Genomic DNA, 10,428 nt, shown 5'->3' with positions numbered 1-10,428 from the left:
AACATGTTTAGGCATTTTCCCTTGAGTTTAAAGTTTTTATTAGTAGTAGCTGCTGAACATAAATAGCACTTTTTTGTACAATCAAATCGTTTTTCTTTTAATTTCTTGATGCAGTTATAAGATTTTTGAATGTTGACCTATCCTCCATTCCTGAAATAAACCCCACTTGTTCATGTTTTATTCTTTTATGAGCCTGTTGATTTCTTCATATTTCACTTAGAATTTTTAAAGAGAAAACATACAGTTTTAAATTTTTATAGTATTTTGAAATAAGGTTTTGAATTAAGCTTACACTAGTTTGCAAAATGAACTGATAGATGTCTCATCTTTTTATATGGTCTGGAATAGTTTGAATAGTATCTATCCTTTGAAAGTCAGCTAGAATTCAAATCAGAAGGTGCCTTTTTTCTTATCAAAGTGATGGATACTCAAAAGAGGTGCCATTTTAGAGCTAAGATTTTTTTAAAGTATTTTAAAGTTTCTTCTGAGGTTTAGTCTTTTCATGCTTTCTCCACCTTGTATTAATTTTATTCATTAATAGTTCACTAGTAAACTATTTCCTCTAGTTTTACAAATGTATTGTCGGAGTTGTATATATTCTCTCATTTAAAAATTCTTTATCTGAAGGTATCTTTTCTCATTGGTGTTCTGTTTGTCTTTTATTCCTTTAAACTTTCTAGGGTTTCATTTATTTTATTGGTGTTTACCAAAACAAACAAAAACATCAACATATCCTTTCCACTACTTTATTTTCTATTTTATCAATTTCTTTATCTTTACTAATTATATCCTCTTATTTTCCATTGGCTTACTTAGTTATTTAAAGTGAAAGGCTGGCGTGGTGGCTCATGCCTGTAATCCCAACACTTTGGGAGGCAGGTCAGGAGTTTGAGACCAGCTTGTCCAACATGGTGAAATCCTGTCTCTACTAACAATACAAAAATAAGCTGGGTGTGGTGGCATATGCCTGTAGTCCCAGCTATGGGGTGGTGGGGGTGTCACTGAGACAGGAGAATCGCTTGAGGTGGAGGTTGCCGTGAGCCAAGATTGTGCCACTGCACTCCAGTCTGGGCGACAGAGTGAGACTTCATCTCAAAAAAATAATAATAATAATAAAGTGAATATTAATTCGTTTATTTCCTCACTTAAACATTCACTTATTCGTTTCTTCCTTAATAATATAAATTTTAAGGACATCAGTTTTTCTCTTAGTACAGCCTTATCTACATTCCACAGGTTTTAGTATGAAGAGTTCTTCTCTTTATTTCTAGATAACTCATAACTTCCATCTTGATTTCCTCTTTGATCTAGGGGATACTTCAAAGATTCATCTCGATTGCTAGGTATATAAGGCTTTTTGAGTCATCTTTTTATTGTCATTGATATATTGTTTATTAGATTAATGGAAGACTATTGCTTATAAAATTGTTACCATTTGAAAATTTTTAAAGGTTTGTCTTGTAGTCAAGAACATGACTAATTTTCATAGATATTGTACTAAAAAGTTTTTAAAAGGAAAAGTATATGAAGTTCTATAACTCTTTACTGACTATAGCATATTATTTAAATCCTATATATATAAAAATTACAAATCCTTTGTAATTTTTCATGTATTTGATATGTGAAATTCAGAAAGTCTGATATTTATTTAGTACTTACAATATCCGATGTACTATAAATGCTTTCTATATATTAACTCATTTAATCCTCACAACCACCTATGAGGTAGTGTTACGCATTTCTGAGTTAAGAAAAATGGAACTTCAAAACAGTAGATAACTTTCCTAAGAACACAGATCAAGAGGCTATGCCAGAATTCAAATCTGTATTTGTTTTTAATGCTCATGCTCTTAAAGACTGTATAACTTCGGTCCAGTGTTCACAATCTATTATATCTGATAATAGTCTACCTTCCAAACTTAATGCCTATTAAGTTCCAAGATAACCTTCTTCAAGTAAGTCTCTCCTCACTTTTCTCTACAAACTCTTTCTTACCTTTGCATTTTTGTTTATAACTCTTCCCCTTTCTGAATACCACATCCTTTTTTCCTCTGCTCTTATAAGATATCCTCATCCTTTAAGGCCCAGCTCAGTTGCTTACACAAAACCTTCCTGACATCTCTGGCCAATAATGAATCTTCCTGCTAACTGAACAGTAAATACTATATGATTTGGCCTAACTGTTCTCTAATTATTCCATTTTACCTTGGGGTGTTTTGTCTTCCCAGCTGGAGCATAAACATCTTGAAGACAAGGTCTATATCTAATACTTAGCTTTTGTAATTCCCAAAATGCTTTACTCAGCGATAGCCACATAAAAGACAAATATACATGTAAGAAGGAACAGAAAGGGTGCATTATCAGCCACAGAGGGCAGACAACAGAAAGAGAGGGCACAAATTCAGAGAATGTCTAAGATGACTTTTCCATTAAAAGAGTAAAACAATATGCCTTGTTATTCACAATGTACCATATTTAGGTATCTTATTATTCACAAGGTACCAAGTATTAAGGGAGTGTTACGGGTTGAACTGTGTTTCATAAAAAGGTATGTTATAGGTGTGAGCACAGTGGCTCACACCTGTAATCCCGGCACTCTGGGAAGCTGAGGTGGGAGGATCACTGGTAGACAGGAGGTCGAGACCAGCCTGTGCAATATAGTGAGACCCTGTCCTTAAGAAAAAAAATTAAAAATTAGCCAGCTGTGGAAGCACATGTTTGTAATCCTAGCTACTTCGGAGGCTGAGTTGGGAGGACTGCTTGAGCCCAGAAGCTACTTTAGGCTGGCAACGGAGGGAAAAAAAAAAAAAAAAAAAAACCCCAAACAACGTTACATCAAATATGACCTTATTTGGGGACAGAGTCTTCATAAATGGATCAAGTTTGAGATGAGGTCATACTGGATTAGAGTGGGCCCTAAATTCAATGACTGGTAAGACAATGACAGATCAAGTTTCAATAGAGTGCCCATGAAATGGGTGTTACAACAAGTCTAAAAGACACAAAGAGAAATTTAATAAGGCCATGTTGCTTTAATGTTTCTCAGTTTCTATTACAGACTATGTCAGAAGTAGCTGATACATCGATATAAATTAAGTGATGATAAAACCAAGAACCTAAGTGAACAATGAATATCTGCTTACGAGATAATTCAGCAACCTTGTAAGAAGACCATGTGAAGAAACAGGGACACAGAGACACACAGGGAGAATGCCATGTGATAATAGAGGCAGAGATTGGAGTGAGGAAGCTTCAAGCCAAGGAATACCAAGGATTTCAGGCAACCATTAAAAGTTAGGAAAGAGACACAGAACTGATTCTCCCTCATCAGAAGGAACTAACCTTCCCAACCCATTGATTTCAGACTTCCAGCTTCCAGAAGTGTAAGAAAATACATTTCTATTCTTTTAAGTTATCAGTCAGCGGTACTTTGTTACAGTGGCTCTGGGAAAATAATATAGGGAGAAAGGTAGGTTGACAAGTTCCTTGTTCTCAGGTAGCTTATTATCTAGCAAAGGGGGGACTATTCAAGAGAATGGGTAAATAGGATCAGTATACAAATAGATTTTTGTGTCCCACTTCACACTGTCTTGGCTGCAGCAATCGGCTTACTGCAGATGGAAACTAAAGGCACATCAGGGGCACGAGGTATCCTTTGTTTTCTGTCCTAGGGAATCTCTGACACCTCATTGTGTTCCCAACATTAATGCATGTACAACCAATAAAAGACTAAACACTTAATGGGGCAATTATTGACCAAAGGGGAACAGGAGCTAGTATACAAATCTTACCCTTGGGTGGACAATTCAGAGTTACATTCTATATGGTCCCTCAGAAAGTCCTGGCAGGTCAAACCACAACTGTCCAAAGTGATGACCAACTTGAGAACATGTTTCTACTAGCTGTCCTTCTTTCTCTGTCTCACTCTTTTCAGGTCTATACTTCTATATCCCCTAGATGACTTCCCAAAGTATTTCACAAAAGGCCTGGCCTCAGGACTCTGACAAGGGACCCAGGCTAAGATGAAATCACCTAGAATTCAAGGCCAAATTTGGGTTGAAAAGCACTGACAGGGAATGCTACAAAAGTCATACCTTGCTGAGAAAACTGAGGAAAGGGTTCAAAATGTAAAAGCCATTTTAGAAGGGAACTTAAGAGATGGCATGATTATAACAAACATAAGTATGAGGACAGTATTCCAGGAGAAGGAAAAGAACGACCAAAGGTCAGAGGTTGGAAAAATGATATATATATTTGGGGAAAGAGATAGTCATCTAATTTAGCTGAAATACAGTGCAAAGGAATCAGGGAACAACAGAAGGAGGTACAATGTATAAATATGGAATGGAACAACATAAAGCTTTAGTGACTTCACAGTGTAAGGAAGCTGAAGTTTCAACAGAGCGCCCACGGAAATGGTGTTATAACAAGTCTACAAGGTACAAAGAGAAATTTAATAAGGCCGTGTTGCTTTAACGTTTCTATTACAGACTATGTCAGAAGTAGCTGATACACTGATATACATTAAGTGATGATAAAATCAAGCATCTAATTGAACAATGAGTATCTGCTTACCATCTTGGTGATCATTATATATTACACTATACTTTAAACAAACTTGGTAAATGAAAATCTGAATTTACCAAAAGGAAGTAACACTCATTCGCAAAAGTAAAAATAACTAAAATAATCCTTCAGCTTAAAAAAATGGAGAACAGATGAGTATGCCTGTGTATGGCCCCACAAAGATGACCAAATCCTAGTTCCCAAAACTTATGAATGTGTTACCTTATGTGGCTAAAGGAACTTTGCAGATGTGATTAAGTATCTTGAAGCAGGATTTACTGGATTATCTGGGTGGACCCAATGTAATCACAAAGGTTCTTTTAAGAAGGAGGCAGAAGGGTCAGAGAATAATATGTGACAAGAGCAGCAGAGGGTCAGATTCAGAGAGAGATTTAGAACGCTGCTGGCACTGAAGATGGAGAAACAGGCCATGAGACAAGGAATGCCAAGAACCTGAAGAAAAGCAAGAAAACTGATTCTTCCATAGAATCGCTGGAGGAAATGCAAAGCCACTGATATCATGATTTCGGTCCAGTGAAAACCGTGTCTGATCTCCAGGACTGCAAGATAATCCATCTGTGTTGTCTTAAACCACTAAATTTGTGTTAATTTGTTACATCTGAAATAGGAAACAATGCCCTATAATCCAGAGATCCCTCTATCAGAGATAAATCCAATGAAACTGTTTCACTGGTCAATGTAATGATCTTAAAATACATCACAAATTCTTTCACCCTACTCCTTTAAGAGGTGGATCCTAATTCCTCCCTTGGGTAGGCTGGACTTAGTGATGCACTTCTAATAAAGAAAATACAGCAGAAGCGATGGTGTGTGGCTTCTGAGTCTAGGTCATAAATGGCCTTTCTGTTAGAATTATTGAGGGAAGTCAGCTGCTATGTTATAGACACTCAAGCAGCCCCATGGAGAGGCCCACATGACAAGGAACTGAGGTCTCTTGCCAGTAGCCAATGAAAAACAGACTATGCGAGTTAGCCATCTTGGAAGAAGATCCGTCAGTCTAGTCAAGCCCTTCAGATGACTTTATCTGTGACTGACATCGTGACTACAACTTTATAAGAGATCCTGCCTGAATCAGACCATCCAACTAAGACATTCCTGAATTCCTGCCCCACAGGAACTGTTTAAACCACTAAGTTTTGGTACAATTTGTTATACAGAAATACGTAAATAACATAGTCCCTAAGGCGACATGTACAAGAATGTATACCATAAAGGTGTTTGTGGTTAATGGGATTTGGAGAAAACTTATGGCCTTCACTGGAGGAACAGTGATAGGTACTATAGAATACTATACAGCAGAGTTAGCATCACAAACTATATAGACATAAAGTAAAATGGATAGATCGTAAAAACAGTATTGAGTTAACAATGTTCAAAAATTATGTAAATTAAAAACATCGGTTTAAGTACACACAAAAAAGTAAAACCCAAGCAGACACTTGCACACCCATGTTTATAGCAGCATTATTCACAATAGACAAAAGGTGGAAACAACCTGAAGTGTCCACTGAGAGAAGAATGAACAAAATGTGCCATATACATGCAATGGAACATCATTTAGACTTAACAAGGAAGGAAATTCTGACACATGCTACAGTATGGATAAACCTTCGAGACATTATGCTAAGTGAAATAAACCAGTTGCAAAAGAATGAATATTAAATGGTTTTTCTTATTTGAGGTTCCTAGAATAGTCAAATTCATTGAGACAAAAAGTGGAGTGGTGGTTACCAAGGGTTGGGTGAGGGGAAAATGGCGTGTTAGTGTTTAATGTGCACAGAGTTTTAATTAGCGAAGATTAAAAATTTCTAGAGATGGGTGTCGTGATGGTTGCACAACAATGTGAATGTACTTAATGTCACAGAACTGTACACTTAAAAGTGCTTAAGATGGTAAATTTTATGTATATTTATCGCAATAAATTTTTTTTAAAAAATCTCATTAACTGTAAAAAAAAATAGATTCACAAAATGATGATAACTACTTCTCAAGAATGTATGCATATTTAAAAACACGAGGAGTGGGAGCAGGGTGTGAGAATAAAGGGGAGAAGGTTTACCTTGTACCAACTGATGTATGATTTGATTTACAAAATCAGCTTTTGAGAACATTATCTATTCACTTAACGGAAGTTTTCATTGTACATTCAAGATACTTAGTACTTCAAAAGTAATTTAGTTTTCAAAAAATCTCTGTGACTCTAAGCAGATCTTATGAAAAAGCGGTGTTTCAAAGAGCAATCCACCATATTCTTCTAAATTAGAGGATATCTTAGATTATATAAATCTTTAAATATCCTAGGAGTAGCCAAAGCAGTGTTTAACTTGCAATGAAATTTCACATAATTCTACCATGAGTTTCTTAGAGATTAGTTTACATGTCTTATTTGACTCCAGCATCTTTCATAGATGATATTTAGAAGGTATCCTAATAAATATGTAGTGAATGTATTTCCTAAACTATTACCCATCTTTTCTGAACCATAATACTCTATCCCATTTTATGTGCCACATAAGTAGGTTTCAGATTCTAATACAAGAAAAGGGGGAGAAGGGAGATCAAAATTGAAGAGAACATTTAAACATACACAAGTATAAAAGATTGGTTAAATTTCATAAAATGAGTAACAGTTTATAAAACAGACAAAAATGGTAAAATCTACAGAGCAATTAATGCAAATGAGAAACTTCATGGTGGCTTACACCTGTAATCCCAGCACTTTGGGAGGCTGAGGTGGGAGGATCATTTGAGCTCAGAAGTTCGAGACCAGCCTGGGCAACCTGGCGAAACCCCATCTCTACAAAAAACACAAAAATTAGCTATGCATGGTGGTGTGCGCCTGTAGTCCCAGCTACCTAGGGGGCTGAAGCGGGAGCATCACTTGAGCCTGGGAGGTTGAAGCTACAGTGAGCCATGTTTGCGACTGCACGCCAGCCTGGGTCGACAAAGTGAGACCCTGTCCCCCACCCCCCCCCAAAAAAAAAAAAAAAAGAAAAGAAAAAAGAAAAAACAAAAACTTCAATAGCTTAAATTCAGTTCATAAAACATTAATAAGTATTTAATTTTAAATTCCTTAATAGCACAATTCACGCCATATCAGTGAATAATTTCAAAGACCACTAAAGCCAACAGTTCAGTCATAGATTAGATATACTACAAGAGGAATGAAATAAACTTTAGTTCTTTATTTCTTATTTAATTCAGAAAAACCTCTCAATCTAACACTATTCTACTTAGATGTGTTCATATAATAACACGATCTTTAAAAAGTTGTTTATGAATGTCATCATGAAAACTGCTGCTTCTCCATTTGCTTAGTCACCAGGTATTTTATAAAGCATTCTTATATTGTAGATAAAAATTCACAACCAAGTAGGATTGCCTTTTCACTTTTTTAATAATTTGTCAGTGACTTACACTGCTTTTCAAATTACCTCTGTTATATATTATTTTGTATGTATGTAATAAGAGGCATTATAGTTTTATAGAATGAGAATAAAATAGAAGACTTAGGTTCTTCACATTGTTATACAATATTTGACCTTGGATAAAGTCATAACATACTTGATTAGGAGTCTCTAACATTTAAAATAAAAATAATGCTACACTGAGCTGTTAAAATGGTAAAAGAAGGTAATTTATGTAAAAATAATAATTTTATAGACTCTCAAACACTATGCTAATGAAATTCAAAGAACCAAGTAATATTAGCTGTTAAACTTCATTTGGAATTTTAATGTGACATCTTTAGTTCTAGCTATAGTTTCCATTAGGTTTAAAAAAAGACTCTAAGTACTTTTTTTTGAGATAAGGTCTTGCTTGGTTGCCCAGGCTGGTCTTGAACTCTGAGGCTCAAGTGATCCTCCTGCCTCAGCTTCCCTCAGCCTCCTGTTTAGCTGGTATTACAGGCATGGGCCACCACGCCCGGCTCCTAAGTACTACCAATCCTGATATCCATGATCAAGTAATTCTTAAAACAGATATAATTTTTTAAAGAACTGTTTAAATTTATCAGTGAAAAATTTACGTATCTTATTTATCTAAGCCAGCCCAATTCTGTATTATCTTGAAAATATTACTAAAACAATATAATAGGTCATCTTAGGACTTTCTATTACATAAACATTATTAAAGAGGCACTGTCACTGACCCTGGAGGGCTTTACAAAGCCACTGCCATCCTTGTTCAGGGAGTGGGGAGGTGTGGCAGGTTGGCTACCATAAATATGCATAAAGATAGGCTTTTACATTTAGGTAAAGGAAAAAAAATAAGCTCAACAAAATACAATTTATATCAAGAGTATATGAGAATTCACTAGACAGAAATACATCTAGAAGAAAAGTCATGTTGCTTTAAAATATTTGCCTGTAGACTTTATTCAGTGTTATCTAAAAGCAACCAAAGAGAAATATAAAATTACTTAAATATAGGTCTTAAATATTAGGCCTACAAAAATTTGTTCACCATAATTTTTCATAAAGTAATTTACATTATAAAGTGGTTTGCTCTTGAATGACCTAATTAATGGCATAAAAGCTTCACTAACAAAGGAAAAGATCCACTGTTTCATACATAATTTATTAAGATTTCCTATAGGATTTATGTTAAATCAAAGAATTTGAGCATCTCTTTCGTGATGTAGAATCAAAGTGTCCAATACATTCCACTGACAAAACATTTATAGCCTGACATTTTTCCTACTTTAAAAAACAGTAATTTTTTTTCTCCTGTTCAGGCTGCATTTATAAACTATGGCTTCTTGTAAATGGGCTTCTACCCCCAGCATTTGCTGCACGATTTCTTATTCCTCTGCAGTTGTCTTTTCAGCCTAACAGAGGGAGAAAAAGCACTACTGCAGTCATCCGCAAAAAGCCACTACCACTGCATTTTGTAACTAACAAAGACACTGGTATCTTTTTGCCACACTATTCACAGGGAGTTTACTTAGATGTTTTACAAAAGCAGGCACACTACTGGTGACCAATATTTCATCAACCAACACCACCACTCACGCTCTGCAGTACCGGCCTCCTCCTCTTTCTCTCATTCCCAGTAGCTCTTTCCACTAGATTCACATCAGCCATCTGCAGCGGTTTTGTCTCCTCTCTCTTTTGGCCACCACTGCATGTGTCCTTGTCGCCAGGGAGGAAAAGAAGCCTTTCAATGGGCTAGAGCTTTTGCTCCTCGTCATGAATATGCCCATTCTTTGTTGTCCTCTACCCGTTTCCTTAGATACTGTTATTCCACTCTGTCAAATGGCATTATAAAAACAAAAACCCCTTCTAGTTTCAAAAACAGCTTTTTCTTAGCAGACTCCCCTTAACCCTTCTACCCCTCCCCCTTCTTCCTCTTCTGTCAAAAACCCTGGATCTGAAGTACAGGAAATCCATCTCCAGTGCTGCAGTGGGGGGCGGGGGGGGGGGCTACGCCCCTGCCTCCTCGTTTGGCATGCGGCAGTGGACCCCGTGCCAAGGAAAGACCATCGGTTTAAGACAGTGCGAGGGAAAACCACCTTCCCCCTCCCCCTGCAGCAAGCCTGGCCATGGTGGCTCCAGCACCTACCCCATTTCCGAGTCCGACAGCACCTCCATTCTGTCTCCAGTGACACCCTGGCGGGCTGCACCAATACAGCCACATGTCGGTCACGTGCGCCCACACCCAGCCAATCGACGGGCTCCCGACGGGAATGGGGAGCGCCCTGGTCCGCATCCAGCGGATTACACAGCTGCTTCTCTCTCCGCTTCCCGACCCGCACTCAGCAGAGGGGCACAGGGCCCCGCCCAACCGCACAGCCGGCCTAGCCCTAGCCCCGCACCCCTCGGGGGGTATGCCCTCACAGCC

At 37.2% G+C, this 10,428-nt stretch overlaps 1 protein-coding gene across 1 annotated transcript in view; it reads right to left on the bottom strand.

The window, feature by feature from the left end:
- Window positions 1-10,216, bottom strand: part of APC (adenomatous polyposis coli) — a 123,963-nt gene extending 113,747 nt beyond the window's left edge. Inside the window, exon 1 of the mRNA XM_011966093.1 lies at window positions 10,150-10,216. The gene's annotated coding sequence lies outside the window, so the exon portion shown is untranslated. The remainder of the gene's footprint in view (window positions 1-10,149) is intronic.
- Between the last annotated feature and the right edge of the window lie 212 nt (window positions 10,217-10,428).

This window comes from Mandrillus leucophaeus, unplaced genomic scaffold, assembly GCF_000951045.1.
Source record: "Mandrillus leucophaeus isolate KB7577 unplaced genomic scaffold, Mleu.le_1.0 Scaffold740, whole genome shotgun sequence".
Taxonomy (NCBI): domain Eukaryota; kingdom Metazoa; phylum Chordata; class Mammalia; order Primates; family Cercopithecidae; genus Mandrillus; species Mandrillus leucophaeus.
The sequence above is the reverse complement of the archived record's forward strand: the minus strand, read 5'-3'. Positions and strand labels throughout refer to the sequence as shown.